Source organism: Miniopterus schreibersii, assembly GCF_964146895.1.
Source record: "Miniopterus schreibersii genome assembly, chromosome: 1".
In the NCBI taxonomy this organism is placed as follows: Eukaryota; Metazoa; Chordata; class Mammalia; order Chiroptera; family Miniopteridae; genus Miniopterus; species Miniopterus schreibersii.
The window spans coordinates 128826121-128843226 of record NC_138101.1 but is presented as its reverse complement, the minus strand read 5'-3'; the positions used below and the strand labels follow the sequence as shown (position 1 = coordinate 128843226).

At 38.5% G+C, this 17106-nt stretch overlaps 1 protein-coding gene across 2 annotated transcripts in view; it reads right to left on the bottom strand.

Annotated features, from left to right (window-relative positions):
* Nucleotides 1-17106, bottom strand: part of PRKD1 (protein kinase D1) — a gene marked incomplete at its 5' end in the record, with an annotated part of 298282 nt that overhangs the window by 182706 nt on the left and 98470 nt on the right. The gene's annotated exons all lie outside the window — the stretch shown is intronic.

Below are 17106 nucleotides of genomic sequence, written 5' to 3'. Positions count from 1 at the left end.
TAAAGACCACTAGGTTGTTACTTTTGCTTTTTTAAAACAAGAGCCGATGCCTCTCAGGGATGAAGGTATTTATCAGTGGGTAGAGTTTAACAATCCCTGGAAGGAGCCAGTCCCAGAGGATTTCCTATCTGACTTACTGTATCTACAACATCCCAATGTCCCAAACTCTATGCTTGTCTTCATTCTCCTTGCTCATATTTCTGTTTAGCATTTTAACTAGTTTAAAATTATCTCTGAACGAATCATCTTGATATAAAACTTGGAATCACTGTATCACATCATCTTTATTGTCACACCATAAACCTATAATGCTATTTTATCCAATCGCACATTCAACAAAGAGCATTAAGCTTTAAGTATGTTCAAGGTGCTGTAAATAAGATCTCTAGTTCCACATTTTAGAGAGACTATAGATGTCACCTAATTATGCAATCCATTGTATGACTACAACAGTCACAGTGCTATAGAGGTGTGCCAGATGCTATGAGGCCATGTAAAATGAAGTTCTGACTTAGTCTAGGGAAAAGGAATGGCAGAAAAAGCTTTCAGGCAAATCTTCTCTGAGGGTTTCTGTGGAAATTAAATGCTTGAAAAGCACTCAGCCTGGAGTCCAGCACATAGCTGCCACTCAACAAAGGGATGCTGCTGCTGCTGCTGGTGATTCGAGTTAAAATCATGCAGCTCAAGATCTTCCCAGTCCTTCAGACCAGGCATGTTTAGAATACATTATGAATAGAATCAGATGTACTAGTAACTATATGGTGTCAACTGTTTTAGCAGTAACAATAAAGGGTCTTAAGAGTTTATGGCCATCTCTTTCATTGTCTTTATTATTACTTTAACACAGAATCTGGTCATCAGAGGTAGAACAGTATTTGCCTCCCCAGTATATCTCTGGCTCTCCTACTCGAAATATGCTATTAGAGATCCAAGCGGGAGTCGCCATGCTACTTGCCAGGGAAAGGAACTGGCACCTCCAGTCATAATTAGGCCCCTCACTCCTCCAGTCTGCAGGAAGCCTCTGAGAGGCTCAGCAGCCTTCCCCTGCTCGGCTCTGCCCTCCGCACCCCTTCGCATTGCTCAGTGACTGCTCCCTCCAGCCTGGGCCATTTCGGTGAGCTGAGCTTCAGCAGCCACTGGAAGACTCCATGACTCGCCAGGTATTCATTCACATGTATACGCAACCAGGTGACTAAAACAGGGCCAGTGTGACCTCAATCCTTAAAGAAATAGCAATTTTTCTATTGAAACTACTGTTCAATCATTGACTTCCTTGTGGTAGAAGTGAAACTGCCTGACTTCCCCGCCTCATCATTTTATCATTTCAGTTTCACACCATGCATCGTGATAGTGTCATTTCTCAAGCAACAGAGCAGGGAGGTTCTTATGTGTTACCTTGTTTAATTTTTTAACAGCTTAAATAAGGTATAATTGATATATAAGAACTACATACATTTAAAGTGAGCAGTTTGATTACATTTTTACATATGAACACGCCACTGAAACTACCACTAAAATCAAGAAGATGAACACATGCTCCATCCCTAAGGAACTGCTATGAACGGAATACTTGTGTCCCCCACAGAATTCATACGGTGAAGCCCTAATCCCACGGCGATGGTGTTAGGAGGTAGAGTCTATGGGAAGTAATTTGGTTGTGAGGGTGACGCCCCCCGGAAAGGGATTAGTGCCCTTATAAGAAGAGACACAAGAGAGGATCTCTCTCTCCACCAGAGACACAGCAAAAAGGTACCGTCCACAAGCCCGAAAGAGGGCTCTCAGCAGAAGCTGACCGCGCTGTACCGCAATCTCAGACCTCCCACCCTCCACAAATGTGAGGAAAACGTTTTGCAGTTTAAGCACCCAGTCTATGGCATTCCCTCACAGATGCCAAATGGCTAAGACAGGAGCGTAGGCGACCCCACCCCGCTCAGGTTCCTTCGCAGTCCCGCCCTTAGCGCCTCCCCACCCTGTGATCCCAACCACAGATCTTCTCTTCTGCACTATAGAGTAGGTTGTCCTTTCTGGAAGTTTTTATAAATAGAATCCTGCATTATGTACATTTTCTAGTGTATCATCTTTCACTCAATATAATTATTTTGAGATTCACCCATGTTGTGCTATATACCAATTCTCCCTTCCTTTTTATTGCCAAGTATTATTTCACTGTATAAAGGATATACCACCGTTTATTTATACTTCATCTGTTGATGGACATTTTGGTTGTTTTAATTTGAGGCTAATGCAAACAAAGCTGTTATAAATATTTGTATACAACTCTCGGTATGAATATACCATATGAAGGTACATTAAATTTCTCTTGGGTAAATACCCCAGAGTAGAATAGCTTGAATATATGGCAGGTATTTGTTCAACGTTTTAAGGAATTGCAAGCTGTTTTCCAAAGGGGTCGTAGCATTTTATATTCCCACCAGCAGTGTATGAGAGTTCCATACCTTTCCTCATCAACAGTGGGTATGGGAAAACAATTAAATTTTAGCCATTTTAACAGTGTACCTTATTTAATTCTCGGTCTATGAAAAACATACATAATCTCTATGTCACAGATCAGAACAATGAAGTTCTACCCATATTTTCCTCCCTTGAAAGTATACAAAACTGTGTTATAATAAAAAAATGTAAAACTTAAAAATACCAATATTCTCATGCCTCTAGATATAATTGTCATATTATAGATTTAAGTCAATGTAAATTTAACTAACAAATGAGTTCTAATTCTGAGTATAGACTAGAACATAAAATGAAGTATCTTTTACAATGTCAGAATGTCCATATCTTGTACTGTAATCCAGTAGGATTAGGCAGGATTTTGACACCTTCTTAGTAAAGTTACCAACTATTAGTATTAGTATGAATGGTCCACATATCCATTCATTCCAAATGCTATTATGAGAAATTCTTTTGTAGAAAAGAATTGTTTTCAATATTTAAAGTTTCCAAAGCCAATAGTAGGCACAATTTGAGCTTGTGAAATTTCAGCCAGGATGCGGACATTTGATAACCATGATAAGTACAAAAAAATGGGGAGAAAATAATTTTGCCATCTCAGTCACAGCAGCCAGGAAAATTGCTAAAATGTCATGTGCCAGAAGGTGATATCGTTGAAGAACTCAGGCAAAAAGTAAAGGTTTATTACCTATATGGAAACTTGCCACCAACTCCCAAATACCTCAACACAATAATACTTGCAAAGAGAGCAATGACATGACGGAAACTAGACAGGAAAATTAATGTAAATTCACTTGGCAAGGTTTACTAAAGTGGACAGTGTTCAAGTGCTGCCAATCTGAAGCCATTGCTTTAAAAAGCCAAACATTCCTCTAATGTTCACAGGATCAAAGGTGATCTCGTCACAAAATAAAATGCATTCAAAAACACACAAGAGAATGCAATGGCAATACAGAGACAGCTACAAATCAGATTCTTTTTTAAACATTTCACACTTGTATCATGAAAAAAAATGGCAATCTGCAAATTATTATTAGTGCTGCCAAAACTGGAGAAGGTTCTTGTAGTTAAAATAAAAGCAAAATATGCATAAATACATAAGGATAACAAAAGACTATTTTTTGCTTGTAGGAGCACTGTAATTTTATTTAAATGGTAGGTGTTTCTGCAGAATAAGAAATGGAATTGCACTTTAAAAGACATCCAATTCTATACCTCATGTATAGTAGTCATCTTTCAAATGTTGGCAAGAAAAAATGCCCACAAGAAAAATAAAAGAAGCAAACTATTTTGAAATCATCCAAACTATAATAACCAAAGAAACACTTCATCTGTTCACTTTATTTTCCTTCCAGGTAAATTTAAAATATGTTCTCCTTCAAGAAAAAAAAAGCCATTACCAAGAATTGATTTGTTCTAAGATACCTGTGTACCTAAATCTCACTTCCTGTGGAGGGTCTCACAGCTATCTTCTCATTGTATGTTCTGTGGGGGAAGTGGGGAGGTAAAAAACACTATTTTGTTTGAATAATTTAGCTTCTTACACTTAAATAGGAGCAATGTTCAAAGTAGTCATATTCATGAACAGTGGGTATTTCTGATTCAAATAGGAAGAAATGAATACAAGTTCGGTCTTTTGGTTTATTTTTTGTTTTTAATTTCTTAAGCTTTGAAAATGAACTTGTTCTCTATAATTCTTCTACATAGCTCTATTGAAGCAGATTTTTAAATCATCCACAGCTGCTGTCTAACCACAGAAAACAAGATGTAGAATTTAATTATATTTTTTCTTAAACATAATATTACTTTTCTTCCAAGTATAGGTGTATTTTGCATTAATGGGAGAGCTAAAGAGACAATGCAACAAGCAAGCTAGGGGAGTACCTTTTCTATGGGGGACTCTGTAATTTTTTTCAAGACTGCTTATTATGTTAAAATACAGTCTGCTCGGAAAAGGCTGGTAATCACTTTGTGAACATGAACTAGGCTAAGAGCAGACTGTGACTTGCCTCCAGCATGTCCTGCTGAGGAGATGCCCACATGCGCACAGCCCATGCCTTTTCCTGAGCAGAGCCATCCTTGGTCGGCTCCCATCACATTCGCCCCCATCTTCTCCTCTCTCTCAGCAGCCTCACCCCCGCCACCTTAATCTGCTCTAGCTGCCATAAGGGGGGACCCCAGAGCGGTGGCTTATAGACAATACAAATTGATTTCGCACAGGACCGGAGGCTGGGAAGTCAAAATCAAGACACTGGCTAGGCAGGTGTCATTCTGCAGTCTCTCCTCTTGCCTTTTGGTGGTCACCTTCTCTCTGTGTGTTCATAAAACATCTTTGTGCTTGCATTGGGTGTGTGTAAGGAGGGGAAGGAAGGGGGGGAGAGAGAGAGAGAGAGAGAGACTTTTCTAAGCAAAGCAATCATGGGCTGTGCTCTGAAGTTACTGACCTCAATTGTTCCCTCCATTGCACATTCTGATTGTGGCCCTTGTAGACCAAGCTTATTAGCAGTTTGCAAATTTCTGCAGTGTAAGGTGTTTGCTTTGTTACCATAAAATGCAGATATATTAAGAGATATTGTAGGTTTAAGTCTAACTTATTAATTTAAGGTTAACATGCTGATTTTTAAAAAGGGGGCTCAGAATTTCAAAAAGTTAGTTTAGACTATTTCCAAGTTTTAAGTGTATTCATACAAAACAAGGACCATGGTTTAAAACATATATTATAGCATACACACAGTATGCTTTAGTATATAAATTATTATATTCCTTTTTAAAGTATAAATATGCAAAAATTATTATAACTAGAAATTTAAATTAGTGAAGTGCTTTTTATAATACTTCTATTTATATTAAATAAAAAGTACATGTTATTAGGGTAGGTTATTTTTGGCCTATTCCTTTCTTTCTTCTTCTACATCTAGACTCTTAGATGTTTAAAATCATTGCATAGAAAGAATACTGTGCACTGACTTATTTATTTAAACGCAGTTGTTCAATACTTTGTACTATGTATTCATAATCAATATAAAAATTTAAGATATCCTTCTCTCTGGCTTTCTCTCTGCCACTGTATTTTTATTTTGGGGTTATTTTCTTATGGAAAAGTCTCAGAATTAAAAGCTACATGGCAGAACCAAAAGTATGATCAGAGTTGTAACCCTCCCAATACACTGACAAATTCTTCCAATTCATTATGCTAGCAGCAATATGTAAGTTCACACGTGTCCCTACAGACTCACATAAAATTGATCTATAATTTTTAATGATTTAATAATTTAATAGTACACACCACATACTTGTTTTAATTTATATTTCTGTAATATTACTAAAATGAACATTTTCCTTTTCGACTTTGATATTTGTGTTTTCATTTATATGAACATTTATTTCATTCTCTGACCATCTGTCCTTTGAATAGCACTCTTACACATTTTCATTAATTCTTTAACGATATCCATATCACATTCTAGGCCTGGCTGGTGTGGCTCAGCTGGTTGGGTGCCATCCCACGCACCAGTCAAGGCCTATGCCTGGGTTGCGGGCTGCATCCCTGGTAGGGGGCGTGCAGGAGGCAGCTGATTGATGTTTCTCTCTCTCTTCTCTCCCTGTCTCTTCCGCTCTCTCTAAAAAAATCAATAAAAAATCTTTTTTAAAAGTCAAATTCTAGTCACCAAATGTATCAATAGTTCATATTATTAAATTTATTGAGATTCTATATTTTAAAAGTCAGAAAATATCACCCCAAAGCTTTTTGCTTTTGTCTATTTTTATATTTCCTTTCACTTCTACATATTTTAGATATATTTACTTGTGTACATGTAGTTAATTATTTTTAATCTATTTTCTATGTTAAATATGTCTTCCTGTTTTACAATTGCATGAGATAACAAAAGTTCACCTTCCTCTGTATTCTTACCCCAGTTTCACAACATTGTACATTAAATAACTCATGTTTTCATTACATTCTCACACAATTTTCATATAACAAATTCTAATAAACATTTCTGGAATCTTCAATTTAACATGTCATTTCTCCAACATTAGTGGTACTAGCATAACTCAGAGAGTGAGTAAACATTTTGGTGACTCTAAGGTTAAAAGAAAGTCTAAAATTGCTTTCAAGTCAGAGTTATTTTCTTGTGGGAAAATACAGCAAAACTGACCAACTAGGAGTAAGAGAAATACACTAATTTGGAATAATCCCGAACTCCAGGTGTTGAAATAACCACTTAAGACACTTAACAGAACACAAAATGTTCTAGGATGCTCTACATTGTAGTCTTAGACATTTCTAAGCCTGAAAATACAAGAAGTATGCTGTGGACTGCATATTCTAGTTGTAAAATTCAACTTATCAACTTGTTTAAAACAGTTAACTCTTTATTAGTAGATAAGCAAAACGTTTGCCAAGGAAAGGAAAGCAAACATAATTTACTGAGATCATTTTAAATGAGTTAGCTGGTCGTATTAGTATATGTGTTTCTTCCTTAATTATAAGTCCTATACACTTCTTTCATCTATTGATATATAAATAAAGAGTGCTATGTGTATTTGTAACACTCTTCTAAATGAGCAAAAGATTTCTCTGGCTAAATGATATCTCCCAAAAGAATTACATGGCATATTATGTTGGCATGAATTAGTTTGTTAGGTAAATAACCTTAAATATAAAATAGCAATCAACAAGTATGCATAAAAATCATTTAAACCTGTATGATGTGCTTTCCTGAACTGAGTGATTCTAGTTTGTCTATCTGAAGTTAAATTCCTCTACTCTTGAATATGGAAATTAGAATGAATGTTTAATTATAATAATATCAAAGTTTTAAAACTGTGTTCTTTATCATCTTATAGATGGCCTTTTCTTTTTGGTGGGAGATGCAGAACTGGTGTATTAAATAGAGAAATTGAATGTTTGGGAGAGAATTCTGATTTAATGACATTAATCTGGCAGTCATCAGCCTATAAATGATACTTAATGTCATGAGGCTGAGTGCAGTCCCCAGTAAGTAGAAATAAAGAAGAGAACAGGAACTGAGTACTGATTGCTGAGGTACTCCACCAGGAAGAGATCTGAGGAAAGAGGGGGGAGGAACAAGTGAGCCAGACATCTGGGCAGATGCACCGTCTCCTCTGCTGAGACAAGTCAGGTAAGGTGGCCAAATATTGACCATGGTATAGAAACCTGGGTGTCACTGCTGAATCTGATCAGATTTCTGGTGGAGTGGTAGGGACAAAAGTCTGATTAAAGTATGCTTAAGAGATTTAGATTAAAGGAGGAGTGCAGTAGAGACTAGTACAGACTTGTGGAGTCTCATTTGCCAAGGCAAACAAAGGATGGGGCAAGAGAAGTGAAGAGGCAACGTAGGGTTTTATGTTTGTTTGTTTTTAAGACAGTTGAAAATTTATAATAATTAATCCTTTTTAAAGTTCCCAGACAACACATTCCCTTAATCTAATTTAAAGCTCTAATGAGGAAGGGCATTAAGAAATGATGACCAGAACTAACTTTAGGAAAGTATTTATGTCAAGAAAACAGGCCAGTTCTATTTTCTAAGTGGTTAAAATTTACCAAAATTCTAACTACATATCAAGAATAACAGTCAAGATTTGTTTTCCCTTTCATGGATGATCCTGGGGTAACAGGAAACCCCCTGAGGGACACTATTCCCCTAACAGGTAGAAAAGCAAAGCTGCTTTTAGGGAGGGTATTAGTATGCCTTGTAAACAAATTGTAAGTTATGAATTCAATAAAACAGAGCTGTAAGGATGAGTTATTATCACCACTTCAATTTGATATTTAAAATGTGCTCTGGAAATAATGGTTTAAATGTCTGTCTGAAGTATCACAATTATAGCAGTATCATAAAGTATCAGTATCATATTGATAAAATAGGTAATTATGATCGGATCCTGCCCTAGCCACACCCTTACACCATCTTGTCACTAAGTAGAAACAAGGTTTCTCAGAACTCCTAAAACTTGTATGAAAGAGGCCACTTTGCACTGACCATAATGGGTAATCAATTCTAATTACCCATGGTGGGGGCCACAGTGACCTAGAGCACACCCTGTGTCCCACTGAGCCAAGGAATCTCAAGGCACATTCCCCATTGCAAGGACACACACTGTGACAGGAGCAGCCATTCACCTTAGTTTTCCTGGCCTTCCTCCCCAATGTGCCCAGGCACCATGATCTAGGCAGGGAACCAAAAATAGGAACAGACTGCAAATGCACCATTGTTTACTTTGCATTTCTTTGCCAAAAGAAAACATAATTTCGAGGTAGTCTCTAGCTAATACTGAAATCTAGGTGACAGGTAGAAACAAAATCTCACAGTAAAATTTAGGTTGAACCCAACCAATACATACCCGTAACAGAGGCATTCAATCAGGTACAAAGGTAACTTCAGAGCTAAATACCACCCAAATTTCACCACATATCCATACTCAAGGCATTCTAGTAACCATTATGAAGATGTACCCATACTTAAATACACGGATTGCCCTCAGATACTTTCCGAGTTGTCATGAAAATGTCAACAGAAATTTTAACAATTATCAGCTTTCCTCTTGTGAAAAATTTTATGTCTTGGAAGACATGTCTGAAATGAAATTTTGCCGCTGTAATTTTTTTCTTTGAGAATTGCACTTTTTCTGATAGCAATATGCAATTCCACGCAGATCCGCCCACTTCCCACTGCTTTTCAGACTCACGGAGCAGAAGCACGAGCAAAATACACATACATATTCATAAGCTGTCTGAAGCATTAATTCCACACATGGCAATGTACACTTGCATCTGTGGTTGGAGCTTCTAATTTGCAAAAGCAAATATAATGTGTCTAAAAATCTTGATGAGTGAGTGAGTCTTTTAAATTCAAGCCCGGAACATTAGGGATCCGCATATACATAATTTCAAGCAGCAATAGGCTTAAGTTTTCTGACTACCTAATATAATTCTCTCCAAGTCAGAGTGTCACTATATGAATATGATTATTGCCAATGCTAATTTCTCTAATTTACTTTTTATATTTATTTCATGTTATAAATATTCATAGCCAAAGTCCTCTGGTAATGTCCCCTTCCACTAGTCTGAACTAAATTCTAGTTGCTAAAATATAAATCTATTTTCTCCCATTTTAATTTATGAAATGGCTGAGAAAAGTGGCTTGTAATATCTTTTCAAAATGAAAGAATAACAACCTTTCTCTTTTTTTAAGTGTACAATGGTCTGGTGGTTGAAATATGGACAATAAAATATTCAAATAATCTTCCGTATCAGTGATCCTTTTTCAAGCAGCAATAAAAAAACTCCCAGCAAACAAAAGCCCTGGTCCAGACAGCTTCACAGAGGAGCTTTCTAATTCTTTAAATTGTAGGGTTAGATAGTTTATTAAAAATGTTTCTTGCTTTTTGAAGTAGGCCTGTAGTGCTATGAACTTCCCTCTCAGGACTGTTTTCCGTGTGTCCCACAGATTTTGGGTTGTTGTGTGTTCATTTTCATTTGTTTCCAGGAAGTTTTTTATTTCTTTCTTGATCTTATTGGTAAGCCGTTCATTGTTTAATTACATGCTATTTAGCCTCCATGTGTTTGAGTGTTTTTGAGTGTTTTCACTGTAGTTGATTTCTAATTTCATGCCATTGTGATCTGAGATACTCGATATGACTTCAATCTTCTTGAACTTACAGAGACTTGTTTTGTATCCTAACATCGTCAATCTTTGAGCATGACTCATGTGCACTTCAGAGGAATGTATATTCTTCAGCTTTGGGGTGGAATGTTCTGTAAATATCAATTAAATCCATCTGATCTAGTGTGCCATTTAGTCACTGTTTCTGTGTTGACTTTTTGTCTGGAAGATCTATCCAGTGAGGTCAGCGGGGGGTTAAAGTTCATGATTATGACAGTATTGCTGTTGATCTCTCCCTTAAAGTCCTTAATGTTATTGATAGTTGCTTATTTATTGCCATTTTAATTCTTTATGCCTCTGTTTCTCTCTCTATTTCTTCTTCTTATAGCAACAGTCCCTTTAACATTTCCTGCAATGCCTTTTTTTTTTTTTTTTTGTCTAGGAAGCTCTTTATTTCACCATCTATTTTGAATGATAGCCTTGCTGGATAGAGCATTCTTGGTTTCAGATCCTTGTTTTGCATTACCTTGAATACCTCATGCCATTCCCTTCTGGCCTGTAGAGTTTCTGATGAGCAATCAGCTGACAGCCTTATGGGAGCTCCTTTGTAGGTAACAGATTTCTTTTCTCTTGCTGCCTTTAATATGCTCTGTCTTGAATTTTTGGCATTTTAATTATGATGTGTCTGGACGTGGGCCTCTTTGGATTCTTCTTGCTTGGGGCTCTCTGTGCCTCCTGAACTTGTGTGACCTTTACCTTGACCAGGTTAGGGAAGTTTTCTGTCATTATTTCTTCAAACAGGTTCTCTAACCCTTGCTACATTTTCTGGCAATCCTATGATGTGAATATTGTTACATTTCATGTTGTCCCAAAACTCCCTGAGACTGTCCTGTTTTTTTAATTGTTTTACTTTTTGGATCCCTGAATGAATTTTTTTTACCCTGTCTTCTAATTTGCTGATCCAATCCTCAGCTTCCCCTAATCTGCTGTTCATTCCTTCCAATGTATTATTTCTGCTATGTCATTCTTCATTTTGTGACTGGTCATTTTTCATAGTTTCCATATCTTTCTTCATGCTGTTGAGCATCCTTACAATCAGTATTCTGAACTCTAGATCTGGTAGATTTCTTATATCCATTTCATTTAGCTCTTTTTCTGGAGACTTCTCTTGTTCTTTCATTTGGGGCTTGTTCTTTGTCTCCCCATTTTGGCTGCCTGTTTGGGTTTGTTTCTATGTATTAGGTAGGCCTGCTAGGACTCTCAGTCTTTTTGGAAGGTCTCTGGTGCAGGCCAATGTCAGATGCTGTTTCTGACTGGCCTTGAGTACCCTGTTTGGAGATGTCAACAACCCATGGCTTGAGGTCCCCTCTGTTGTGGCTGGGTGCATTTGGACAGGACCAGGAATCACACCAAAGTCTGCTTTTCTAAGGCCTGGATCCAGAAGCAGATCAGGCAAAGACTCAAAGCACTCTGAGGTCTGCCTCTGCCTGTAGGCTGATTAATCTGATTCTCTTAATGAGCCTCTAGCTATAGAAACTCCACAGGATGAGGTGGCTGATTGTTATCAGTCTTCTAATGAGCCTCAAGCTGTAGAAACCCCACAGGGTAGGGCAAGAGGTATTCCAGCAGGGTGGAGCAGTTGCATCCCCCTCAGGCAAAAGTTGCTTGGAAGGCAAATGTCTGCCTGTGCAATATTGGGGAATGACTCGGCACAGGAATCCAGAGAGAGGTGCACTCTGAGTTGTATCTCAAGAGCCCACAACCCTGGATTCTCCTCCCACAGCTCCAGTCCACACTACCCTCCTGCCAGAGTCCAAGGTGAGTGGCTGCACACAAAACTTTGTGCATTGGCTCTTTAAGAGGGTACCTGCATTTCCAGCCATCTCTCCCTGGCAGACAGAAACCAGGCTACTTTCCACAGCCAGATGTTACCTGGGCACCATTCTCAGTTCTGGTGCTCTTGGCTGGAAAGCCCAGCCTGGGGTTTAGGCCCCAGAGTCCTCAGTGGGAACCCCCACAGCTGAGCTATCCCCCCAGACCTTCAGCTGCTGCCTGTGGGAGCCCAGCCAGCCCTGTGGTGCCTCCACACTCCCTCCCAGTCTCTATACTGTCTCCACTTTCCTCCTTGGTTATGAGGGTGCTCTCCAGCTCATCTTCAGTTGCAGTTGATTATTCAGGATGGTTTTTCTATATTTTAGTTGTAATTCCATTTTGGTCCTGGGAGAGTGTCAATGTAGCTTCTTCTCAATCTGCTGCCATCTTTAATCTCCTGCCCTTGAGCTCTAATTTTGCCTCAGTAGCTATAAATGAGCCGATCTCCCTTCACTCCTCCTTTTTGAGTGGGGGTACCTCCATGATGCAGCAGCTGTTTAAGCCAAGAAAAGCCTTGATTTGCTAATTCAGGACTTTTAGGCAAAGAAATTTGCACATAAGTGCTTGACAAATAAAGAATTAAAGAACTGGCATCAACCTAAAAGTACATAAACAGTTTATAAGAATCAAAGTTGCAGACTTGCTAATTTCTTGGCAAATTTCAACATGTCAAAAATCATTAAAAGGTGAAAACCTCAATTAAACAAGTAATTGTTTTAACAGTGGTTAAAGACGTGACATGTTAATGAACTAACTTTGTAAATTTTGGTGAAAGAAAACAAATTGCCTCTCCACCAATATTTTGAAAAAGGCAACAAATTACTTAGCTTAAATTTTGATTTTTTTTTTTTATGTTTTTGTTTTGATTTTATTAATCATGCCAGTGGTTCAAAACAACACCTAAAATTGCTCACAGTTTCCCAAGGAAAGACTTTGGCCTTATTTAGAGTTTTGCTATTTTACAGCACTTACATACTTCTAAAAAGGCTGCTGTTGCAAGGATTAAAAATGTTTATTAAAGAATCTTGGAAAAGAACATAAAATGTTCAGAAGCCCAACAATTTCCTTTGGCAGCACTGGACTCTCCTACAGAGTGTGTGTCTCTGCAGGAGGTGACTTAACTACAAACATTTGCATCTTCCAGAAACTCCCAATCTATCTGCAGTAGATCCCCATTATTTGCAGATTCCTTTTTTGCAAATTCACGTAATGGCTAAAATGTATTCGTAGCCCTCAAATCAATATTCATGGTGCTTTTGAGATCATTCACAGACATTTGGGTTCATTCACAGACATTTCAGGGTCGTTCACTGAGTGGCAAAATTTCTGAGTCACCCACCACGCACATCCGCAACCGTTGCTCCGCCTTCTTGTTTCAGCTCCCAGACTGTACACAAGAAAGCTTCTCTCATTCTAGTTAGTGCCACATTTTCTGCTTCTTTTTGGTGATTTTGCTATTTAAAATGGCCCCAAGCACAGTGTTCCTGAGTGGAAGAAGGCTGTGATGGTTGTTACAGACAGGATATGTGAGTTAGATAAGCTTCATTCAGGCATGAGTTACAGTAGTACTGGCCATGAGTATATTAAATAAGGTGTCTTTAAACAGAAACACATAAACAAAATCATGTGTTGAACACATGACCAAAATGTGGAGAGAGGCTCACAGGAACCAAACCTGTATTTCCTCTAGGAGCAATGGCTTGGTATTTGCTAATTCAATGTGCAGAGTGACTGTGTAGGGAGCATAGCTACTGTGACCGTATTTCCAATCAAATTTGGTTATGATACACCATCCTAAGGAGAGGCAGCCCTGAGGAAAGCAGAGCATTCACATCCATTTAAAACTCTGTTCCTAGATTTAGTTCATTTCTAGTTAATAAAAATCTGTATTTTAGACTTTGTGGTTTATTACAGTGATAGTTCTGATTTATGGCAAACAAACAAAAAACTTAACTTCTGTGGGCTGACCATGATGACTTTGGGTTTAATAAGGAATTTATTTCTCTACTGCAATCCAAATTCCTAAAATTGCTGCTTTTTCCTTTCCAGTGTCTTATTTGAAAGACCATGTTTCAGGAAAATATTTCACTTGGTCTACAGCAAAACCCAAAAGAAAAACTGTGAACACTACAAACTACATATAGAAAGGTGCCAACTTCAAATAGGAGAGAAGAAAACTAGGGTTTATTCTTCTTGTTGTTGCTGGGTTTTCTTAAAAATAAAAGGGTCTTTAGCAATTTTATAAATCTTTCCCTGGACTGTTAGTTATCACGTGAACATCCTTAGGTTTCAGCCCTCTATTTCAGTCACTTAGGGAGATAATCCAATAGATCATTCCTTTATTTCCCTCTCCACACTTGCTTCCTACCTGGTGTCAGGATAAGACCACTGCTACCAATCTTCCCTATTAAAAACAAGCTACTATATAGGTTTTAAATTTAAAACATTGTTTTAATATGGGAATTTAAGATAATTCAAGAAGCACTTTTTTGTGTGTAATACTTCTAAAATATTTAATTGTCAGTACCTGTATCAATCAGCCAATCAATCTTTGTTTCCAGAGAAAGGGAATCCAAGTGTGTGTGTGTGCATGTGTGTGTGTGTGTGTGTTCATATATACACTTTATGTATATAAATGGCTCACACGATTGTGGAAGCTGACAAGTCCAAAATTACAGGACAGTTAGGCAAGCTGGAAACTCAGGCAGGAGTAGATGCTGAAGTCTTGAGGCAAAATTTCTTCTCGGCTTTTGCTCTGAAGGCCTTCAACTGACTGGGTGAGGTTAGGTACATTATCACTTCAAGTCAACTAATTGTAGATGTAAACCACAACTTCAAAGTGTCATCACAACACTCAGATTGGTGTTTAACCAACAACTAGACACTATGGCCTAGCCACATGGGCGCAGATAGCTAACCATCAGAGTACCTTAACCCTGAAGTCGCCCCCAGTGAGCACCAATGCGCAATAGAGAAAAAGGAAACACCGAGGCAACAGTCCTGGGCTTAAATCTCAGCTGTTTCACTAAACTGTGGTTTTAAGAAAGTCACTTTTCTTTGAATCTCAGTATGCTTATTTGCTGCAGCAGCAACAACAACAACAAAAAGGAGTATTAACACTTCCCTTTTGGTGGTATCGTACGGATTGGATGAGGAGCGTGGGGCAGACAATGGTGGTACTGTGTTATTCGAGTCCATGTCTTTTAACACAGTATTACCGAACACTGATTCCTGGCGTGTAATAAGTATTTCATAAATGGATGGATGGATGGATGGATGGAAGGAAGGAAGGAAGGAAGGAAGGAAGGAAGGAAGGAAGGAAGGAAGGAAGGAAGGAAGGAAAGAAGGAAGGAAGGGGAGACAGTGGGAGAAAGGAAAGAAGAAAAAAAATAAATGAATAAATAAGTAAATGAAGGAATGAATGCCAAAGTCCACTTCAGGAAAGGACTTAACAAAGTCACTGTACTTGAGATGACAGGAAAAACAAATGAAGACTAAAAATAGTTCCTACTCTTATACAACTGACAGCTGGCAAGTAGTAAATAAGCCAGTTTGCAAGCAGCCATCAGACAAACACATTAAGCAAGAGATACAGAAGCGAATGCATCTAATACATAAAGCAACTTCAGAATTCTGGTGTAAATTCAGACAAAAGGCACAGTCTGAGATATGGAGGGTCAAAAACAAACACGGGACACACGAACCATTCACACGCACAATGGTAGATGGATCTAAACGCGGTTGTTTAGACCTGAATTAGCTTACAAATTAATCATAAGGATTGAGTGTGTTGCTAAATTTAAAACAAGGTAACAAAGCAACATCTTTAATAATGACACTATTGCAATGGAAAATGTAAAAGAGAACTGTAATTTAGTCAGTTGGGCTGATGGATAAGAGATGATAACCTGAAGATCCACTAGTGTTTATATCAAATTATCCAAGGAAAAGAACCTTATCAAGTGACCCAATAAGGCAATGAGGTTTTCCTGTAACCTAGATGGACTATCCGTGAAGACCAAACAATTCCTTATGTTTCAATTCTGGGCCAACGAGGCAACTTTCCAGCTACTGATTACCTTGAACAGGTCCCCTGGCTCACGCACTGGGGACTGGTAAAGAGCCATTCCAGTTCATAGAGACCTTGCGTGTGAGCTTTATTAGTAGGGGTTTGTCTTCTAGGAACTACAGCAACTCTAGCTAGAAAAAAAAATAATTCTGGAGCTTAAACTTTGAGAACCGAAATTGCAACTCAGTGAAACAGTCATGTACCAGGCCAGCCTGCCAGGCCGTGGTGATGCCCTCTCTGAGCTCCTCCCAGAGTTGGTCAGCCTGGGTGCTGAAGGTTGAAAGGACCCAGAGGCTTCAGAAAAAAAAAGAGAGAGGATCAGGCATATTTTAATGAGCAGAAATAGTGAGTAGACCATTCCAGATGGGCAGAAAAACAAACAAACAACAGCTAAGGTTCAAAACTGAGGAAACACAATGTACATACTGATTAGAATAAAGAGTCCAATTTTGATGTCCACACACAGGAAGATGGAGCAGGGGACTGTAAAGGTAAACTGGCCAATGGAGCACTTTCAGTGACCAGACTGGAAGATGTGTTTTACTTTACTAGCAATGGGAAGCCACCAAGTTTTGATATATATATATATATATATATATATATATATTTTTGGAGCTGGTAATTATCAAAATTGGAACTACATATTAGCATAATTAACTTGTTAGGAGATAGCAGGTATCTTCCAGGAGGGCGTGACTAGTCCATGAAGTGTACGCCGCAGCCCATAAAAGAGGCAGCAATAGAGTCGTTGGAATAAAAAGAGAGGACATGAAGGGAGGCACGAAAGCAAGGACATCACGGGGGCCGCTGAGCATGTGACGGGATGTGAAAGGTGGGGGGCCCGCAAGGGTGAGGTGTGCTCTAGGTTCGTAACTCAGGACGTGCCGAGGGAGAAGGGGCCGCGGGGCAGCAGCAAGGACAGAGAGGCCGGGGCTCGGCGACTTGAATTTGGCCTTAAAGTCTGGACCCAGGTGCAGATGTTAAACAGCGATAGGAAGAGATTCAAACAGTTAGTGCAAAATCATGTTCAAAAGCTACGGAACAGCATATCAGAAAGTTTAGAAA